Source organism: Scyliorhinus canicula, chromosome 7 (assembly GCF_902713615.1).
Source record: "Scyliorhinus canicula chromosome 7, sScyCan1.1, whole genome shotgun sequence".
NCBI classification, from domain to species: Eukaryota; Metazoa; Chordata; class Chondrichthyes; order Carcharhiniformes; family Scyliorhinidae; genus Scyliorhinus; species Scyliorhinus canicula.
This window is the reverse complement of record NC_052152.1, coordinates 10242165-10264577: the sequence shown is the minus strand read 5'-3', so window position 1 is coordinate 10264577 and position 22413 is coordinate 10242165. Positions and strand designations below refer to the sequence as shown.

The following is a 22413-nucleotide window of genomic DNA, read 5'->3' as shown; positions in this document are numbered from 1 at the left end:
AGATTTATACCTGCCCTGATTTACACCCATCCTGATTTACACCTGCCCTGATTTATACCCACCCTGATTTAAACCTGCTTTGATTTTACACTCACTCTGATTTACGCCTGACTGTTTTACAATCACCCAGATTTATACCTGTCCTGAATTACACCCATCCTGATTTAACGCACCCTGATTTACACCCGTCTTGATTTACACCCATCCTGTTTTACACCCGTCCAGATTTGTAACTGCCCTGATTTATACGTGATAAGATTTATACCCGGTCTGATTTAAACCCCCCTGATTTATACCTGCCTTGATTTACATCATCCTGATATATACCCACCCTGATTTATACCCTACCTGAATTACAGCCCTGCAGATTTACACCCGGCCTGATTTACCCGAGGTCCTGATTTACACCCGTCCTGATATATACCTGTCATAATATACACCAGCATATCATAGTGCAGACACACACTGATGGACACACACAGGGACCAATCAACATGTACAAACACTGCAGCCAATCACCAGTTAGAATACACACACTATAAAGGCAGAGGGCACCACGGTTCCCGCTCATTCCGGGTGCTGCCTCTCAGTGTAACAAGAACTCATCCAGCCCCGCACAGACTCACGCCACGTGCTGAGAGATTCAACTGGTTCGGACAAGGCTTAGGTCTCTAGTTTAAGTTAGCATCATTTAGACCCACAGTCATCGTGTGTTAGTTAGTTAGAAGTAGTTGACTTACACTCGTCCTGATTTACACCTGCCCTGGTTTACACCTGTCCAGATTTGTAACTGCCCTGATTTGTACCCGGTAAGATTTATACCCGGTCTGATTTAAACTTGCCTGATTTACACCTGCTTTGATTTACACACATCCTGATATATACCCACCCTGATTTACACCCATCCTGATTTACAAACTCGCTGATATACACCCGTCCCCATTGACATCTGTCCTGATTTACACCCGTGCTGATTACCAACTGCATGAGTCACAACCACCCTGATTTACAACTCACCCTGTTTTACACCCGGCCTGATTTACAATGTCCTGATTCATACCTGCCATGATTTACACCTGCATTATTTACAATCACCCTTATCGACACCCAACCTGATTTACACCCGCCCTAAATTACACCCACCCTGATTTACACCGACCCTGATTTAACGCACCCTGATTTACACCCGTCTTGATTTACACCCATCCTGTTTTACACCCGTCCAGATTTGTAACTGCCCTGATTTATACGTGATAAGATTTATACCCGGTCTGATTTAAACCCCCCTGATTTATACCTGCCTTGATTTACATCATCCTGATATATACCCACCCTGATTTATACCCTACCTGAATTACAGCCCTGCAGATTTACACCCGGCCTGATTTACCCGAGGTCCTGATTTACACCCGTCCTGATATATACCTGTCATAATATACACCAGCATATCATAGTGCAGACACACACTGATGGACACACACAGGGACCAATCAACATGTACAAACACTGCAGCCAATCACCAGTTAGAATACACACACTATAAAGGCAGAGGGCACCACGGTTCCCGCTCATTCTGGGTGCTGCCTCTCAGTGTAACAAGAACTCATCCAGCCCCGCACAGACTCACGCCACGTGCTGAGAGATTCAACTGGTTCGGACAAGGCTTAGGTCTCTAGTTTAAGTTAGCATCATTTAGACCCACAGTCATCGTGTGTTAGTTAGTTAGAAGTAGTTGACTTACACTCGTCCTGATTTACACCTGCCCTGGTTTACACCTGTCCAGATTTGTAACTGCCCTGATTTGTACCCGGTAAGATTTATACCCGGTCTGATTTAAACTTGCCTGATTTACACCTGCTTTGATTTACACACATCCTGATATATACCCACCCTGATTTACACCCATCCTGATTTACAAACTCGCTGATATACACCCGTCCCCATTGACATCTGTCCTGATTTACACCCGTGCTGATTACCAACTGCATGAGTCACAACCACCCTGATTTACAACTCACCCTGTTTTACACCCGGCCTGATTTACAATGTCCTGATTCATACCTGCCATGATTTACACCTGCATTATTTACAATCACCCTTATCGACACCCAACCTGATTTACACCCGCCCTAAATTACACCCACCCTGATTTACACCAACCCTGATTTACACCCACCCTGATTTACACCTACCTTGATTTACACCCATTCTGATTTACACCCACCCTGATTTACACGCATTCTGATTTACACCCACCCTGATTTACACCCATCCTGATTTACACCCACCCTGATTTACACCCATCCTGATTTACACCCACCCTGATTTACACCCATTCTGATTTACACCCACCCTGATTTACACCCACCCTGATTTACACACACCCTGATTTACACCCACCCTGATTAACACCCACCCTGATTCACACCCACCCTGATTCACACCCACCCAGATTTACACCGACCCTGATTTACACCCATTCTGATTTACACCCACCCTGATTTACACCCATCCTGATTTACACCCATCCTGATTTAAACCCATTCTGATTTACACCCACCGTGATCCACACCCACCCTGATTTACACGCACACTGATTTACACCCACCCCGATTTACACTCACCGTGATTCACACCCACCCTGATTTACACCCACCCAGATTCACAGCCTCCCTGATTTACACCTTCCCTGATTTACACCCACCCTGATTTACACCCACCCTGATTCACACCCACCTTGATTTACACACACCCTGATTCACACCCACCCTGATTTACACTCACCCTGATTTACACCCACCCTGATTTACACCCATTCTGATTTACACCCACCCTGATTTACACCCACCCTGATTTACACACACCCTGATTTACACCCACCCTGATTAACACCCACCCTGATTCACACCCACCCTGATTCACACCAACCCAGATTTACACCGACCCTGATTTACACCCATTCTGATTTACACCCACCCTGATTTACACCCATCCTGATTTACACCCATCCTGATTTACACCCATCCTGATTTAAACCCATTCTGATTTACACCCACCGTGATTCACACCCACCCTGATTTACACGCACACTGATTTACACCCACCCTGATTTACACTCACCGTGATTCACACCCACCCTGATTTACACCCACCCAGATTCACAGCCTCCCTGATTTACACCTTCCCTGATTTACACCCACCCTGATTTACACCCACCCTGATTCACACCCACCTTGATTTACACACACCCTGATTCACACCCACCCTGATTTACACTCACCCTGATTTACACCCACCCTGATTTACACCCTACCTGATTTACACCTTCACTGATTTACACCCATCCTGATTTACACCTTCCCTGATTCACACCCTCCCTTATTTATACCTTCACTGATTTACACCCACCCTGATTTACACCCATTCTGATTCACACCCACCCTGATTTACACATTCCCTGATTCACACCCTCCCTGATTTACACCTTCACTGATTTACGCCCACCCTGATTTACACTCATTCTGATTCACACCCTCCCTGATTTACACCTTCACTGATTTACACCCACCCTGATTTACACCCATTCTGATTCACAGCCACCCTGATTTACACCCACCCTTCTTTACACCCATTCTGATTCACACGTTTCCTCATTTACTCTCACCCTGATTTACACCACCCTGATTTACACCTTCCCTGATTTACACCCACCCTGATTTACACCCACCCTGATTTATACCCACCCTGATTTACACCCACCCTGATTTACACCCTCCATGATTTACACCCACCCTGATTTACGCCCACCCTGATTTACACCTTCACTGATTGACACCCACCCTGATTTACACCCATTCTGATTCACACCCACCCTGATTTACACCTTCCCTGATTCACACCCACCCTGATTTACACCCACCCTGATTTATACCCACCCTGATTTACACCCTCCCTGATTTACACCTTCACTGATTTACACCCACCATGATTTACACCCACCCTGATTTACACCCATTTTGATTCACACTTCCCTCATTTTCACTCACACTGATTTACACCTTCCCTGGTTTACACCTTCCCTGGTTTACACCCACCCTGATTTACACCCACCATGATTTACACCCACCCTGACTTACACCCACCCTGATTTACACCCATTCTGATTCACACCCATCCTGATTTACACCTTCCGTGATTTATACCCACCCTGATTTACACCCACCCTGATTTACACCCATCCTGATTTACATCTATTCTGATTCTCACCCACCCTGATTTACACCCACCCTGATTTATACCCATCCTGATTTATACCCACCCTGATTTACACCCACCCTGATTTACACCCTGCTTGATTTACACCACCCTGATTTACACCCACCCTGATTTACACCTTCCCTGATTCACACCCACCCTGATTTACACCCACCCTGATTTATACCCACCCTGATTTACACCCTCCCTGATTTACACCTCCACTGATTTACACCCACCATGATTTACACCCACCCTGATTTACACCCATTTTGATTCACACTTCCCTCATTTTCACTCACCCTGATTTATACCCATCTTGATTTACACCTTCCCTGGTTTACACCCACCCTGATTTACACCCACCCTGATTTACACCCACCCTGATTTACACCCATTCTGATTCACACCCACCCTGATTTACACCTTCCGTGATTTATACCCACCCTGATTTACACCCACCCTGATTTACACCCATCCTGATTTACATCCATTCTGATTCTCACCCACCCTGATTTACACCCACACTGATTTATACCCATCCTGATTTTTACCCACCCTGATTTTTACCCACCCTGATTTACACCCATCCTGATTTACACCCACCCTGATTTACACCCACCCTGATTTACACCCACCCTGATTTACACCCACTCTGATTCACACCCACCCTGATTTACACCTTCCGTGATTTATACCCACCCTGATTTACACCCACCCTGATTTACACCCATCCTGATTTACATCCATTCTGATTCTCACCCACCCTGATTTACACCCACCCTGATTTATACCCATCCTGATTTATACCCACCATGATTTACACCCACCCTGATTTACACCCTGCATGATTTACACCACCCTGATTTATACCCACCCTAATTTACACCCTCCCTGATTTACACCTCCACTGATTTACACCCACCATGATTTACACCCACCCTGATTTACACCCATTTTGATTCACACTTCCCTCATTTTCACTCACCCTGATTTATACCCACCCTGATTTACACCTTCCCTGGTTTACACCCACCCTGATTTACACCCACCCTGATTTACACCCACCCTGATTTACACCCATTCTGATTCACACCCACCCTGATTTACACCTTCCGTGATTTATACCCACCCTGATTTACACCCACCCTGATTTACACCCATCCTGATTTACATCCATTCTGATTCTCACCCACCCTGATTTACACCCACCCTGATTTATACCCATCCTGATTTTTACCCACCCTGATTTTTACCCACCCTAATTTACACCCATCCTGATTTACACCCATTCTGATTCTCACCCACCCTGATTTACACAGAACCCTGATTTCCACCCACCCTGATTTACACCCAACCCTGATTTCCACCCAACCCTGACTTCCACCCACCCTGATTTACACCCAACCCTGACTTACACCCTCCCTGATTGATACGTGCCCCATTTACACCCAGGTTTGAGAAAGGGTCACCTGGACTCGAAACGTTCACTCTTTTCTGTTCTAACAGATGCTGTCAGGCCTGCTGAGAATTTCCAGCATTTTCTCTTTTGGTTCCAATTACACCCATCCAGATATATAACTGTGACGATTTATACCCGCCCTGTTTTATACCCGGCTTGATTTATACCCGCCCTGTTTTATACCCGGCTTGATTTACACCCGCCCTGATTTATACCTGGCTTGATTTATACCCGCCCTGATTTATTCCCGGCTTGATTTATACCCGCCCTGATTTATACCTGGCTTGATTTACAATCGGCCTGATTTATACCCGGCTTGATTTATACCCGCCCTGATTTATACCAGGCTTGATTTAACCCCACCCTGATTTACACCTGGCTTTATTGACACCCGCACTGATTTACACCTGCAATGATTTACACCCACCCTGTTTTATACCCGACTTGATTTACACCCATCCTGATTTATACCCATTCTGATTTACACCCACCCTGATTTACACCCGCCCTGATTTACACCCGCCCTGATTTATACCCGACTTGATTTGCACCCATCCTGATTTATACCCATTCTGATTTACACCCACCCTGATTTACACCCATTCTGATTTACACCCACCCTGATTTACACCCGTTCTGATTTACACCCACCGTGATTCACACCCACCCTGATTTACACCCACCCTGATTTACACCCGACTTGATTTACACCCGCCCTGATTTATACCAGGCTTGTTTTAAACCCACTCTGATTTACACCTGCTTGATTGACACCCACCCTGATTTACACATGGCTTTATTGACACCTGCTCTGATTTACACCTGCGATGATTTACACTCGCCCTGATTTACACCTGCCCTGATTTACACCCGCCCTAATTTACACCCACCCTGATTCACATCCACCCTGACTTACACCCACCCTGATTTACAGCCTTCTTGACATGAACCTTGGCGTTGTTCCTAGATCAGTTCTTTTTCTGCAGAGCCAAAGAGTATTGGCTACGATTGCGCAGAGACCCCAATTGAAAACTGTGGGTGTCCGATGGGCACAATTGGCGTTGGAGTGTAATGGACCCTCAAGCCAAATAGTTTGTGCACATGCACAGTGAAGGCATGGTGTGGCCTCTTGGGTTCAGCATTGGAGGGCTGCCAGTGACCCAATATCATATCCCACTGACTTCAGTGGGTAACATGCACATTCCCCAAATTAACAATATTCCATTCTGTTTGATGAAGCCCCCACGAATCACCTCCAGTGGTCTTACGACACTGAACGTATGAACATAAGAACTAGGAGCAGGAGTAGGCCATCTGGCCCCTCGAGCCTGCTCCACCATTCAATGAGATCATGGCTGATCTTTTGTGGACTCGGCTCCACTCTCCGGCCCGAACACCATAACCCTTAATCCCTTTGTGCGCGATTCTCCGCAAATGCGGAGAGTAGTAAAGGCTGCCGTGAAACTGGCCGTGTTTCACGGCAGCCTTTACGCCCCCAACGGGACCCGATTCTCCCCCCCCGGTCGGGGCTAGCAGCGCAGCCCCGTGAAGAACGGCATCGCGGGCTTAGCTTCATGGCGGCTGACGCGCACGATGACATCAGCCGCGCATGCGCGGGTTGGACGGCTCCAACCCGCGCATGCGCGGATGACGTTATCACGCATATGCGTCAAACACGAGCAAGCGCGGGCCGCCATGCCCCTCAGCCGCCCCGCGGACTGATCCTGCGGGCGGCGGAGGAATAAAGAGTGCGCGGGTATCGGACCCGCTGCCCGTGATCGGTGCCCACCAATCGTGGGCCCATGCCACCCTTGGCACGGCCGCACCACGGCCGTGCCAATCGGTGCCATGGTTGTCCGGGACGGCACTTTGCGGCCGTTTTCACGAACGGTGAGAGCAGGTGTGTTTGCGTTCGTGAAAACGGCCGTAAAGGCCTGGGAACTCGGCCCATCGGCCAGGGGAGAATCGCTGTTCGCCGTAAAAATGGCGAGCAGCGATTCGTGTCGTGGGGCGGCCGTTGGGGGGGGGGGGGGGGGAGAATAGCGAGAGGTCGGGAAAAATGTCGGGAAGGCCCTCCCGCTATTCCCCCGACCCGTCGTGGGCAGCGGAGAATCGCGCCATTTATTCTTCAAAAAACGATCTATCTTTACCTTAAAAACATGTAATGAAGGAGCCTCAACTGCTTCACTGGGCAAGGAATTCCATAGATTCACAACCCTTTGGGTGAAGAAGGTCCTCCTAAACTCAGTCCTAAATCTACTTCCCCTTATTTTGAGGCTATGTCCCCTAGTTCTGCTGTCACCCGCCAGTGGAAACAACCTGCCCGCATCTATCCTATCTATTCCCTTCATAATTTTAAATGTTTCGATAAGATCCCCCTTAATCCTTCTAAATTCCAACGAGTACAGTCCCAGTCTACTCAACATCTCCTCATAATCCAACTCCTTCAGATCTGGGATTAACCTAGTGAATCTCCTCTGCACACCCTCCAGTGCCATTTTGTCCTTTCTCAAGTAAGGAGACCAAAACTGAACATAATACTCCAGGTGTGGCCTCACTAACACCTTACACAATTGCAACATAACCTCCCTAGTCTTAAACTCCATCCCTCTAGCAATGAAGGACAAAATTCCATTTGACTTCTTAATCACCTGTTGCACCTGTAAACCAACTTTCTGTGACTCATGCACTAGCACACCCAGGTCTCTCTGCACAGCGGCATGCTTTAATATTTTATCGTTTAAATAATAATCCCGTTTGCTGTTATTCCTACCAAAATGGATAACCTCACATTTGTCAACATTGTATTCCATCTGCCAGACCCTAGCCCATTCACTTAACCTATCCAAATCCCTCTGCAGACTTCCAGTATCCTCTGCACTTTTCGCTTTACCACTCATCTTAGTGTCATCTGCAAACTTAGACACATTGTCCTTGGTCCCCAACTCCAAATCATCTATGTAAATTGTGAACAATTGTGGGCCCAACACGGATCCCTGAGGGACACCACTAGCTACTGATTGCCAACCAGAGAAACACCCATTAATCCCCACTCTTTGCTTTCTATTAATTAACCAATCCGCTATCCATGCTACTACTTTACCCTTAATGCCATGCACCTTTATCTTATGCAGCAACCTTTTGTGTGGCACCTTGTCAAAGGCTTTCTGGAAATCCAGATATACCACATTCATTGGCTCCCCGTTATCTACTGCACTGGTAATGTCCTCAAAAAATTCCACTAAATTAGTTAGGCATGACCTGCCCTTTATGAACCCATGCTGCGTCTGCCCAATGGGACAATTTCTATCCAGGTGCCTTGCTATTTCTTCCTTGATGATAGATTCCAGCATCTTCCCTACTACCGAAGTTAGGCTCACTGGCCTATAATTTCCTGCTCTCTGCCTACCTCCTTTTTTAAACAGTGGTGTCACGTTTGCTCATTTCCAATCCACCGGGACCACCCCAGAGTCTAGTGAATTTTGGTCAATCATCATTAGCGAAGGCGTGAAATCAAATGCAAATTTTTGTTGGAATAAATGGAAAGCAGCTCCTTTATAATATACACATTTCCCTCTGTGCCTTGTTCTGCTGTGCTCAATCTAGCCACACAAACATAGGGAAATAACAATAGCTACTCAATGGGCCCTGGTGTTCAAAAGACAGAGAAACAAGCAGATATTGGCATTGAGAAAATTTTATTTGAGATCGTTTTTTACATTAATTTGAAATATATATTTACAATTGCACAGCATGAGGAATATGAGGGGTGGAGAGTTCAGCAAATGGAGTGACGAAGGAAACATTGGGTAATATGATCAATCCAAAATGATCATGGTAAAGAAAAATTCAATGGTTCGCTTGCTTCTCATTATCTGCTATTGTACAGAAACCCCAGCGACATCAAAGTGGGAATAGCTAAGCGACACAGATAATGAGTTTCACCAGCGAGGAACCCCCAATGTGCTGCGCTAACCAATCCCCATTGTGGTGATGATATGGGTTTTACAATTAACAGCCTTGGGTTAAGGAGGGAAACATAGAAAATACAGTGCAGAAGGAGGCCATTCAGCCCATCAAGTCTGCACCAACCCACTTAAGCTCTCACTTCCACCCCGTAATCCAATAACCCCTCCTCTCCTTTTTGGTCACTAAGGGCAATTTATCATGGCCAATCCACCTAACCTGCACGTCTTTGGACTGCGGGAGGAAAGCGGGGCACCCGGAGGAAACCCACGCAGACACGGGGAGAATGTGCAGACTCCACACAGACAGTGACCCAGTGGGGAATCGAACCTGGGATCCTGGCTGCTGTGAAGCCACAGTGCTATCCACTTGTGCTACTGTGCTACCCAAGATCGACCTGATTATGTGATGGTTTTTCCGAATCAGTGACGACGAACTAGGAAATGTAGACTGGGATTAGGTTGGAGGCAGGCTCAGCTACGACTTCCCCACAGTCAAATAGTCTACCGAACCTTACTGTCAAGACTAAAGTGTCGACTGCCCACTTGAATAGGGCATTGGCATGGAGGAGGTTTGGGCAGTGTGGTGACATTCTATGTTGATGCTCCAACACATTTGCTCATAGAGTGTTAATACCTTGTGTGGGTGACCCACCCTTTCATAGACAATGCCAAGACAGACAGCTCCAGAACCCAGCCACCCTAATGCGAAGGCAGATGGGGGATCAAAGCAAAAAGGTAGTCATTTCCCCCTCTCCACTCCACTCCCCCAAGGCAGAGCCAAGATGCAAGTCATCCCGTGGTTTATCCTATTCTCTACAAGGGTCTTTGCTGAGGATCAAGAGCCATAAGGAAATGCTCAAACCCTAGCAACACCCTGTGGGTTACCATTGACCAGAAACTGAACTGGACTAGCTAGTGGCTACAAGAACAGGTCAGAGGCTGGGAATCCCGTGGAGAGTAACTCACTTCCTGACCCCCCCAAAAGCCTGTCCGACATCTACAATGCACAGGTCTGGAGTGCAATGGGATACTCTGCACTTGCCTGGATGAGTGCAGCTCCAACAACAAACGAGAAGCTCAGTACCATCCAGGAAAAAGCAACGTGCTTGAATGGCACCCCATCCACCATCTTCAATGTTCACTCCCTCCACCAATAATGCATGGTGGCAGCCGTGTGTACCATCTACAAGAGGCACTGCAGCAACTCAGCAAGGCTCCTCAGCCAGCCCCTACCAGACCCGAACCTGCGACCTCCACCATCTAGAAGGCCAAAGGGCAGCAGATGAATGGGAACACCGTCACCTGCAAGTCTCCCTCCAAGCCAAGGGGCTGGTTTAGCACAGTGGACTAAACAGCTGGCATGTAATGCGGAACAACGCCAGCAGTGCAGGTTCAATTCCCGTACTGGCCTCCCCGAACAGGTGCCGGAATGTGGCGACTAGGGGCTTTTCACAGTAACTTCATTGATGCCTACTTGTGACAATAAGCTATTATTATTATTATCATTAAGCCACACAACATCCTAACTCAGAACTATATCACCATTAATATCTTTGAAACCCCCTTTGAACCCCTTTCCTAACAGCAATGTGGGTGCACCTACACCAGCAGCTTCTCAAGAGCAACTGGGGATGGCACTTGTCGCTGCTGGGTTTTCCCATGGTGGATGCAGCGAATAACGGGCAGCACGGTAGCATGGTGGTTAGCATAAATGCTTCACAGCTCCAGGGTCCCAGGTTCGATTCCCGGCTGGGTCACTGTCTGTGCGGAGTCTGCACGTCCTCCCCGTGTGTGCGTGGGTTTCCTCCGGGTGCTCCGGTTTCCTCCCACAGTCCAAAGATGTGCGGGTTAGGTGGATTGGCCGTGATAAATTGCCCGTAGTGTCCTAAAAAGTAAGGTTAAGGGGTGGGGGGTTGTTGGGTTACGGGCATAGGGTGATAGGTGGGTTTGAGTAGGGTGATCATGGCTCGGCACAACATCGAGGGCCGAAGGGCCTGTTCTGTGCTGTACTGTTCTATGTTCTATGTTCTATAATTGGTCGCTGGCGGCAGCTTCTGGTTCTGTCAAGGGCGGTAAGGTCTGTAAAATACCACCCTAGGGATGGGCAATGAATGCTGACCGAGCTAGCAACCCCCGCATCCTGTGACAAAATAATATTTTAAAAATGCTCCCCTCTGTCATTTTCTTCTCCAGGTAGAGCGCAGTTCAAATTAATTTCAATTTCAAATTGGGGAAGAAATGACACATGTTTCTACAAATAATAAAACTCTTGCACTTTATAGTGTGTCTTTTACTTAAAGAAATGTGGTGGACTGTGTATTTACTGCATTGTCTAAAGATTTGCAGTGCTCCGGGGAAGGAATAGAGAGAGTGTGGGGCTAATTGAAAAGTTTGTTCAAAGGGCTAGTACAGTCACAGTGGGCCAAAGGACCTCATTTCTTGCTGTACCATTTTATGGTTCTAAGTCAAAGCATTCCAGAGAGGAAGGGAAACAATTGGCAAAACGCACACACACAAACCCCAACGAAAGCAACAGAAAAGAACATAGAAAAAGAAGAGAAGCAAATCTCTCATCGACGGCCCTGATAGGCATCACAGGTGATGAGCGGATTAAGCAGATGAGTTATTTGGTGGTTACAGATCAATGGAAGTCTCAACCCGCAGCACTCCCTGCCCTCAGGGGAGGAAGAAAAGGGAGAGGGAATTACATGAATCCAAATACATAAGTGGTTGAGGTCTGGAATGCTGTGCCTGGGAGTGTGATGGAGGCAGGTTCAATCGACCCATTCAAGGGGGCATCAGTCTGTTATCTCAAATGGAAGATTGTGCAGGGTTCCTGGGAGAAGGTGGGGGAATGGTAATAGAGGCAGTTGCTCATTCGGAGAGCTAGTACAGACACAATAGCCGAATAGTCTCTTTGTGTGTTGCAACAATCCTGTGACATAACCCAAGAGTCGAACAGATGGAGAGAAACCAGAACCTTACTGCTAATAATGCCTATTTGTCTGATCCCATGGCTCATCATGTTTTAGCTTTGACAGTACTCTTTTGTCTCTTGAAAATGTGGGAGTGAGGGTGGGTTGGGAGTGGAGGGAGTGAGGGGAGGGGGGCTGGTCGGCAGAAATGATTCAGCACCAAGAGATGGGTGTTGGGTGGGAGTGGTGGGGAACCTGGACCCTTTACTCTCATACTCTCACTTCTCCTCTGCCTCTCACATACTGGACGGATTGCTGCTCATCCTCTGATGTGGCGCATTAGAATTGAACAAGTGTAGCAGGCTCATCCGGGCACGGTCTCTCTCTCTTTCGCTCTCTCGCTCTCCCTCTCTCTTGCGCAGCGGAGATCTCCAGAGGTGCTAAGCATCACGAATTCCAATTACTGCAGACACAGAGAGACACTTCAAAAAGAAAGTGTTTCTGACTGAGAAGGAAAAATAAAACTTGTTAATTCCAATAACAGGGACAGAACACAATCAAAGCAACTTAAAGAGTGACTGAAAAATTGGATCAAGCGCGCAGGACATAGTGTAGTGAAAAGTGCAGACAATGCATTATCAAACCTATCGCATTGTTTATTCGCAACATCCAATCAGGTTTAACATTTCTTTCAATCAGAAAATAAATTACAAAACTAGAAATGACAGAAGAATAATTATTGAAATAAATGGGGCATCCACTCCTGCAGATTTCTATTCCGGAAGGGCTTCCATCACCCTGACCACCCCACAACTTGATAGCCACGTCTCCTCTCACTAAGGCACTGCCTCTTACTGATGAACAGAGGCCTTATGAACTGGCCACTCTTCACGTCTGAGCCTCAGCCATGATTGTCAGCAGAATATTTGGTCACCAGCATTGGTTTTCCACATGTGTGCTGGCGATACCCAGCCCAGCCTCACTGCCTTCTCTCTCCCACTGTTACTAAATTATCAGATTGCTCAGCCGACAGCCAGAAATTCCCTCCAATTAGAAATTGGGAAGACTGTTTGAGGCCCTTGCTCCGAACCCTGTACACACAACACTGATTCCATCCCTCTCCCTCATAACAGTTTCAGGCGAAACCAATCTGTTGACAACCTCAATGTCAGAGATGATCCCGAGATGAATATACAACCACATACTCACACTATTTCTAAAACTGCATATCCCGGATATTGCCTGATTTTATCTCTGTCTCAGCTCAGCTATTGCTCAAACCCAAGACACAAAGATTAGTGGAGTTGCTGATAGTGCCGAGGATTGTCAGAGGATACAACAGGATATGGATATATTGGAGACTTGGGCACAGAAATGGCTGATGGAGTTTAATCTGGACAAATACAAGGTGATGCATTTTGGAGGATCAAATTTAGGTATTTTGTTAGTTTGGGCATCATGATCGGCACAGACTTTGAGGACTGAAGGGCCTGTTCCTGTGCTGTCCTTTTCTTTGTTCTTTGTTCCTCCTTTCGTACCTTTGTAATTTCCAGACATTTCTATTCCAATCCTGACTGATGGCACAGTGGTTAGCACTGTTGCTTCACAGTGCCAGGGACCCGGGTTTGTTTCCCGGCTTGGGTCACAGTCTGTGCGGAGTCTGCACCTTCTCCCCATGTCTGCATGGGCTTCCTCTAGGTGCTTCGGTTTCCTCCCACAAGTCCCGAAAGACATGCTTTTAGGTGAACTGGACATTCAGAATTCTCCCTCAGTGTACCCGAACAGACGCCGGAATGTGGCGACTAGGAGATGTTCACAGTAACTTCATTGCAGTGTTAATGGAAGTCTACTTGTGCCACTAATGATGATTATTATTATTACTAGTATAGTTGCTTGACAACTAGAGGTCCTTGTGAGGAAAAAAACGCTCCTTTGTTCTTTAGTTTTAACTGCAAGTCTGGGCAGTTAGAGATAGAATGCCGGAGATAGAACATTTTCCACAGTTCTGTTAAAAGCAGAGGAGGACAGGGAGTAAAATGCAAGAAAGCAATCTCCAGAGGGACTAAAGGTCGGTTGGTTCTAGAAACCTGAAAATATAACTGAAAAATGTTCATGGGCAGAACAGACAAAGCTGAGAAGGAATCGGCTGGTGAAATGCTTCTAAAGTAACCCAAAAGTGTTGGTGTAAATTCCTGGAGTGGATTCGCTGGTAAAAGTGGAGCATAAGCTCTTTTCATAAGAGTCATTTGGAAAACATGGAGTGGATTTCAGATTGCAAACCACTAATGGAAAGCATGATTACGAGAGACGATTTTTAAAAAGGCAGCTCACCACCACCTTCTGAAGGGCATCTAGGGATGGGCAATAAATGCCGGCCTTACCAGGGACGCCCACATCCCGTAACTCAACGGGGGAATGTTCATGACACAAAGGAAGAAAGTCTGGCATTAAATAGTGCATTTCCTGACCTCAAAGTGCCTCGATGTGATTTACAGCCAATGAAGTACTGTTTGAAATATGCTCACTATTGTAGAAACGTGTCAGCCAACATGCACACAGCCACTTTGCACAATGTTAGCTGAGGGGTAAACCTTGGCCCCAAACTCAGGGAGTATCTCCCCTCGCTCTTCTTCAAAATAGTATCATGGGATCTTAAATCCTGCTCTGGTGATAGATTCTCTTCAATTATTTTGGCTGGTTAGGCAGCACTCTCACCTCTGAGTCAGAAAGTTGCGAGTTCAAATCCCACTCAGGATAGTTGAGTAAACCAAAACTCACTGTCCCAAGGCAGAGCTGAGGGAGAGCAGCACTGTCAACGGTGCCATCTTTTGGATGAAACATCATGGGCGCAATTCTCCGCCCCCCCCACACCAGGTGGGAGAATAGCGGGACGGCCTCCCGACATTTTTCACGCCCTCCCGCTATTCTCCCCCCCCTCCACACCCGACCCACGCCACGAATCGTCGCTCGCCGTTTTTTACGGCGAGCGGCGATTCTCCGAGGCCGATGGGCCGAGCGGCCCGCCCTTCACGCCCGTCTCAACATGGCAGCAAACACACCTGCTCACTGCCGTCGTGAAATGGGCGCCAGATGCCCGTTTGGGGCATCTGTGGGCCCGATTGGCACGGCAGTACCACTCTTTTCACTCCGCCGCCCCGCAAGATCAAGCCGCTACGTCTTGCGGTGTGGCTGAGGGAAAAGACGCTAACTGCGCATGCGTGGGTTGGCGTTGTCCAACCTGCGCATGCGCGGCTGACGTCATCGGCCGCGTCAGCTGGCATGACGCTTGACGTACGGCCTTGACGACCGTTGTCAAGGCCGCGCCGCCGTGACGCACGGGGCCGTGCTCCTAGGCCCGCCCAGGGGGGAGAATCGGCCCCCGGAAGTGGGCGTGAAGGCTGCCGTGGGTCACGGCCTGTCCCACGGCCATGGCAGCCTTTACGATTCTCCGCATTTGCGCAGAATCTCGCCCATATGTGTTTGCCCTCTCAGGTGGATTTAAAAGTTTGCATGGCACTAATATTTGAAGAAGAGGAGGAGTGGCCTTATATTTAATCCTCAACCAACATCACTAAAAACAGATAATTATAATAATAATAATAATCTTTATTAGTGCCATATGTAGGCTTACACTAACATTTCAGTAAAGCTGCTGTGAAAATCCCCTAGTCACCACACTCCGGCGCCTGTTCGGGTTCACTGAGAGAGAATTCAGAATGTCCAATTCACCAAACAGCACGTCTTTTTCCGGATTTGTGGGAGGAAACCCACGCAGACACGGGGCGAACATGCCGATACCGCACAGACAGCGTCACAAGCTGGGAATCGAACCCGAATTCCTTGCGCTACAAAGCAACCGTGCTAACCACTGTGCTACTGTGCCATGATTTGTGGGATCTTGCTGGGCACAAATTGGTGTGAGGTTTCCTACTTTACAACAGGCTTGGCAGCACAGTGGTTAGCACTGTTGGTTCACAGCACCAGAGTCCCAGGTTCAATTTCCGGCTTGGGTCACCGTCTGCGTGGAGTCTGCACGTTCTCCCCGTGTCTGTGTGGGTTTCCTCCGGGTGCTCAGGTTTCCTCCCACAAGTCCCGAAAGGCATGCTGTTAGGTGAATTGGACATTCTGAATCTCCTTCAGTGTACCCGAACAGGCGGCGGAATGTGGCAACTAGGGGATTTTCACAGCAACTTCATTGCAGTGTTAATGTAAGCTGACTTGTGACAATAAAGATTATCATTATTATGTAGGCCAGACCAGCTAAGGGGAGAAAATTTTCTCCCCTGAAGGACATCAGTGAACTTGATGGGTTTTTGCAACAACTGACAAATTAATTCCAGATTTTTATTGAATTCGAATTTCTGTGACTAAATTCAAAACCGGGTCCTGTGACTAAATTGGCTGCAAAGCACTTTGGGATGTCTTGCGGATGCAACATTTTTCTTGCTATTTTAAATTATTTGTGAGACCTTGATATTGCTGATTAATTGTTTTGAACTGGGATTGGTTTGCATTCATTCCGATGGGGTTGCGGAGTGCAGACATGAGATCTACAGAATATCCCTCTGCCCGTAACACTCCAGGTTGTCACACGGAACTGCGAAAGCGTGTCGAGCCACCCGTTGAGTGACAGGCCAATTTTCAGCAGGACTGTTCGGACCACTCAGCCGCTGGGGTACGGTTACTGGAGACCAGTAACCATGGCAACGCTGGAAAAATCAGCACGGCAGCGCTGCAAAATGAAGAGAAAATGCAAGGTTTTTTTAAAAATAATTTTGAAAGAAGACTCGTCTTAAGGCCTATTTTAGTCGGTAGTTCATCACAGCCTTTATTTTTAATGAGTGTGTGTGAAGATCGTGGAGAGCATTCTGCAAATAAAGGACAAGACTAAACTCAGAGCTTTGTGGGATCTGGCAAATAAAATTGATTTTCATTCAGTGTGGCTGTTCTTGCAGATGCTAAGGTGTCAGTCCTGTGATTCATTTGGCAGGCAGAGATAATCCTCAGGTGACTGTCTGGATATCTGACTGCCATGTCTACAGCTGCTTGCCAATCACAACCACCGTTCATCAGTAGCGAGAATGTTCCTTCATCAGCATTAACCAGACAATTAAATTTAACCTTCAATATTCTCCTGATCATTTAAGGCAGTAGAGATGTATGCTGTGCTGCTAATCTAACACTTTCCGTCTTCCAGGGCAGGTGCAGAGTGAAATGCCATTTGTAACATTCCCGGAAAATCACTCCTACATTGATTGGTTACAGAGTAAAGCTCCCTCTACACTGTCCCCATCAAGTACTCCCAGGAAAGGTACAGCATAGGGTTATATACAGAGCAAAGCTCCCTCTACACTGTCCCCATCAAACACTCCCAGGACAGGTACAGCACGGGGTTAGATACAGAGTAAAGCTCCCTCTACACTGTCCCCATCAAACACTCCCAGGGCAGGTACAGCACGGGGTTAGATACAGAGTAAAGCTCCCTCTACACTGTCCCCATCAAATATTCCCAGGACAGGTACAGCACGGGGTCAGATACAGAGTAAAGCTCCCTCTACACTGTCCCCATCAAACACTCCCAGGGCAGGTACAGCACGGGGTTAGATACAGAGTAACGCTCCCTCTACACTGTCCCCATCAAACACTCCCAGGACAGGTACAGCACGGGATTAGATACAGAGTAAAGCTCCCTCTACACTGTCCCGATCAAACACTCCCAGGACAGGTACAGCACGGGGTTAGATACAGAGTAAAGCTCCCTTTACACTGTCCCCATCAAACACTCCCAGGACAGGTACAGCACGGGGTTAGATACAGAGTAAAGCTCCCTCTACACTGTCCCCATCAAACACTCCTGGCATCATGTACTAGACTTTGGTTTGATATTTCCCTCAGTGGACGTCTCCTTCAATGGGATTGTCATCCTGGACAATGGATTCAAGTGTCTGGAGTGCGACTTAAACGCACAACCATAAGATTCAAACACCAGAGAGCAACCCACTGAGTGGTGGTTGAGACTGTAGTTTGATTAAAAACCAGACTGGGTTGCCCTCTGGTCAAATAGACTGTTGGCGCTCACTTGTGTCTGTGGAAGTGAATCAGGAGAGAAGGAAAAGTACAGAGAGAAGAAAGGGGCACCTCACTCATGCTAAATCTGCTCGTTGAAATTTCGCAACCCCAACCATAACAGAATTTTGAACCAACAGCCTGAAAACTGAGCAACCTCTCACCCAATTAAAAAAATGCTGAAAAGTGCAAGCGAGCACAATTTCAAACAAAACAGCCTGTGTTAACATTCCGAAGGAGCCTGGTGACTGCCCTTATCACCCCAGCGCGCAGAAACATTCCCACTGATTCCAGTGACACTGAGGTTAGTAAAAAGATCCAAATCCCTGAAGCATGTCAGCAACACTGACTGATGTAATTATGCCTGTCCCTCTCCACTCTGAATCTCTCTCTTGCTCTTCTACTTGTCGTTTATCACTTTCCTTTTCTCCTTCTGCCTTTCCCTCTCCCTGGATCATTTCACACCCCCCCCCCCCCCCCCGCCTCCTTCACTCCATCCCTGTTTCCTCCTTTTCCCCCTATCATAATGTCATTCTCAGCGTCTTTCCGTCTATCCCTATTGCTTTCTATTACGCACTTTATTTTTCTGTCCTCTTCCTCCCTCTACCTTTCTCTCTCATATCTGAGTCCCTTCCTCTATCAATTTCTATCCTTCCCTTCCACTTCTTTGCTTCCCTCCATTCTCCTGTATCTCCCTCCCAACATTTCGGACTCTTACTTGATCGCTCTCTTCCCCCTCCTACTGGCCAATGGCTACAGTTGCAGTGGCCTGATGGTTGGTCCTGCATCTGTCTAATGTGAGCTGGAGTCACGTGGTCTTGTCCATAAGTCAGTGACTGTGTTTGACATGGAAATTGGTGCTGAACAGTTATGGAGAGGTGGTGTCACCTATAGTTCATCAAGTGGATAATTTCCAAAATGAAGTCACTGCCTTATCAGAGAATTTCATAGAAGTCGTAGAATTCACAGTGCAGAAGGAGGCCATTCAGCCCATTGAGTCTGCACCAGCCCTTAGAAAGAGCACCCTACTTAAGCCCATGCCTCCACCCTATCCCCGTAACCTGGTAACACCCACCTTATATTTTGGACACTAAGGGACAATTTAGCATGGCCAATCCACCTAACCTGCACATCATTGGACAGTGGGAGGAAACCGGAGCAGCCAGAGGAAACCCACGCAGACACGGGGAGAACGTGCAGACTCCACACAGACAGTGACCCAAACCTGAGACCCTGGAGCTGAGAGGCAACAGTGCTAACCACTATGCCACCGTGCCACCCATACCGGGGAAACAGTGAAGTGTAGGTAATGTAACGGGACTAGTAACCCAGAGGCCCAGAATAATTCTCTGGGAACACGGGTTCAAATCTCACTACAACTGGTGGTGGAATTTAAATTCGATAAATCAAACATTTGGAATTGAAAAGCTACTCTCAGCAACGGTCGCCAAGAAACCAACAACGATTGCTGTAGAAACCTATCTGGTTCACTAATGACCTTGGGGGAAGGAAATCTGCTGTCTTTACTCTACATGTGACTTCAGACCCACAGCAAAGTGGATGACTCTGAAATGGAACAGTGAGCAATGAAGTTCAAGGGCGATTCGGGGTGGGTAACAAATTCTGGCCTTGCGTTGGCGATGCCTACACCCCATGACTGAATAATAAAAAGTATACTCTTTCCTGTTTGCCTTGACATTGGATCGGGGAAGTGGCTAGATTTGAAGGAATGCAGACATTTCGGATGGTCTCAGGGCTGGGAGAGGTTACAGAGATAGGGAGGGATGAGATCCCGGAGAGTGAAACATTGCCAAGATGCCCTGAAGCTTCCATGCCTTACCCATGGAGACACCAGGAGCAGGTTCAGTTGATGCTCATGATACCCCACTGTGTAAGGTTCTGATATCAGTGAAGGTCGCGGAAGAGGCGGAGCAGAATACAGAAGCAGATCTAATCAGGAGAAAGGAAACCCTTTGGCCCACTGAGCCTTTACCGTCTACCTGTTTAGTCCGACTACCCCTGCTTTTGGGACATCCCCCGAATGAACTACAAATATAAACAATCCCTGGCCTTTCCTTTCATTCCTTTGCAACTGTAAAGAAAGAGGAAACAATTTGCATTGTGCCATTCGTGACCTCGAGACATCCCAAAGGTCTTTACAACCAAAGTTCTTTACTTTTGAAGTGTTGCAGTGAAAGAAACACAGAAATTGTGCACTCAGAAAGCTCACTCAAACACCGGTGTGACAGATAATTGGTTTTCGTAACGTTAGTTGAGGGATAAAGTATTGGCCAGGATACTTCCCTGCCTATTCTTTGGAACAGTTCCATGGGTTATTTTATATCCACGAGAAAGCAAATGGGGCATTGGTTTAATATCTCACCCAAAGGTAGCACCTCCAGTTGTTCTACCGTTATTGCACTGGTACAGGGTCAGCCACAGATTTCTAGTGAAGCCTCGGAGTGGGGGGGGGGGGGGGGGGGGGGAGAGAGAGAGAGAGAGAGAGAGAGAGAGAGACGACCCCACAGCCTCTTGGCGCAAGAGGTACAATGGAACCCCAGTGAGCCACGGCTGCACTGTGGAATGAGTTAGCCCCTTTCAGGAGAGGAGGGGGACCAATGTAGACCTGACCCCCTTTCAACTTAACTGACAAGCTTGGGGGTTAAAACAGAAAACCCAACAGCCACCCGCGACAGTGTCGAGACGACAGTGGCGAACCTCCTCCCAAGGTTAAGAAGTCTTACGGCGGCAGGTAAAAGTCCAGAAGGTTTATTTGGAATGACGAGCTTTCGGAGGGTAGCTCCTTCATCAGGTGAGGGTTCCCAATGGGCGCTGAAAGTGATGCCCCTTTAACTGGGATTCGTACAGGCAGTGGCTGGGTTAACGCCAAAGCTAATATTTAAATCCAGGTAGCCAATAACAGCAGAAGGAAATAAAAGGGAAGAATACCTCTATCTAAAAATTAAAAAGAGACCATGTCTGTTGATGTACGCTCGGCATAAAAATAACGATTTTAAAAAAGCAGAGCAGTGATTTTTACAAATCGTTTGGTATATATAAGAGCGGGCTGCATTCCCTCCCCAGTCATACCTCACTAACACTGCAGTGAGGGCTGGGTGGAGAGCTTCAGACGCCAGTTAATGAATTCGTCTGGTCCAGTCTGGGCTGTCTACCAGTGATGACTTGATAAAATTGCTAATATCTCTCTCACTTTGTATTCATCACATGCACTTCCCTTCCCCTCTTCTCTTTCTCTTTCTCTCTCTCTCTCTAGATCCCCCCTTCCCTCTCACCGAAAGGGCTTTGTTTCTGGTTACGCGATTCAAATCTTTCAATCCTTCCCGGATTGAGAAGAATAATAAATAAAAGTGCAGCCTGGAGATAATATGATTTGTCTCCTTGGATTGGCGGGAGGAGGGGGGGGGGGGGGGGGGGGGGGGGAGTGTGGGTGAGGGCGTGTGGGAAGGGGGGGGTGGATGGAGAGGCGGGAAGGGGGAAATCGAGTTAGCCATTTCTCTCCAGGCAACGAGGCAAATTTTATTTGACCAAATGTACGGGCTGCGAGGTTTAAAAACAAATGGCTGCGTCGTCGACCTATTAAACTCCCCCCACACTTTTGTTCCTTCAAAGGTTTCTTTCTCCCTCCCTGGTGCATGCTCGCCTAGAATATGTCTGATCCTTTCTGGGGTCTCTGAGGTGTTTGGAGCAGGGATGGCTCTGCATCCCAATGAGGGCCACTAGGGTGAAA

At 47.5% G+C, this 22413-nt stretch overlaps 1 long non-coding RNA gene across 3 annotated transcripts in view; it reads right to left on the bottom strand.

Moving 5' to 3' along the window:
* Nucleotides 1–11595: 11595 nt before the first annotated feature.
* LOC119968730 overlaps nucleotides 11596–22413 on the bottom strand; it is a 381383-nt gene continuing 370565 nt past the window's right edge. For 2 of the 3 annotated variants that reach the window (XR_005461191.1, XR_005461190.1), the window contains one exon: nucleotides 11596–13104. This is a non-coding gene — a long non-coding RNA (uncharacterized LOC119968730). Of the gene's footprint in view, nucleotides 13105–17068; nucleotides 17332–22413 lie in introns of all 3 variants that reach the window. The other variant, XR_005461192.1, reaches the window with a different exon arrangement.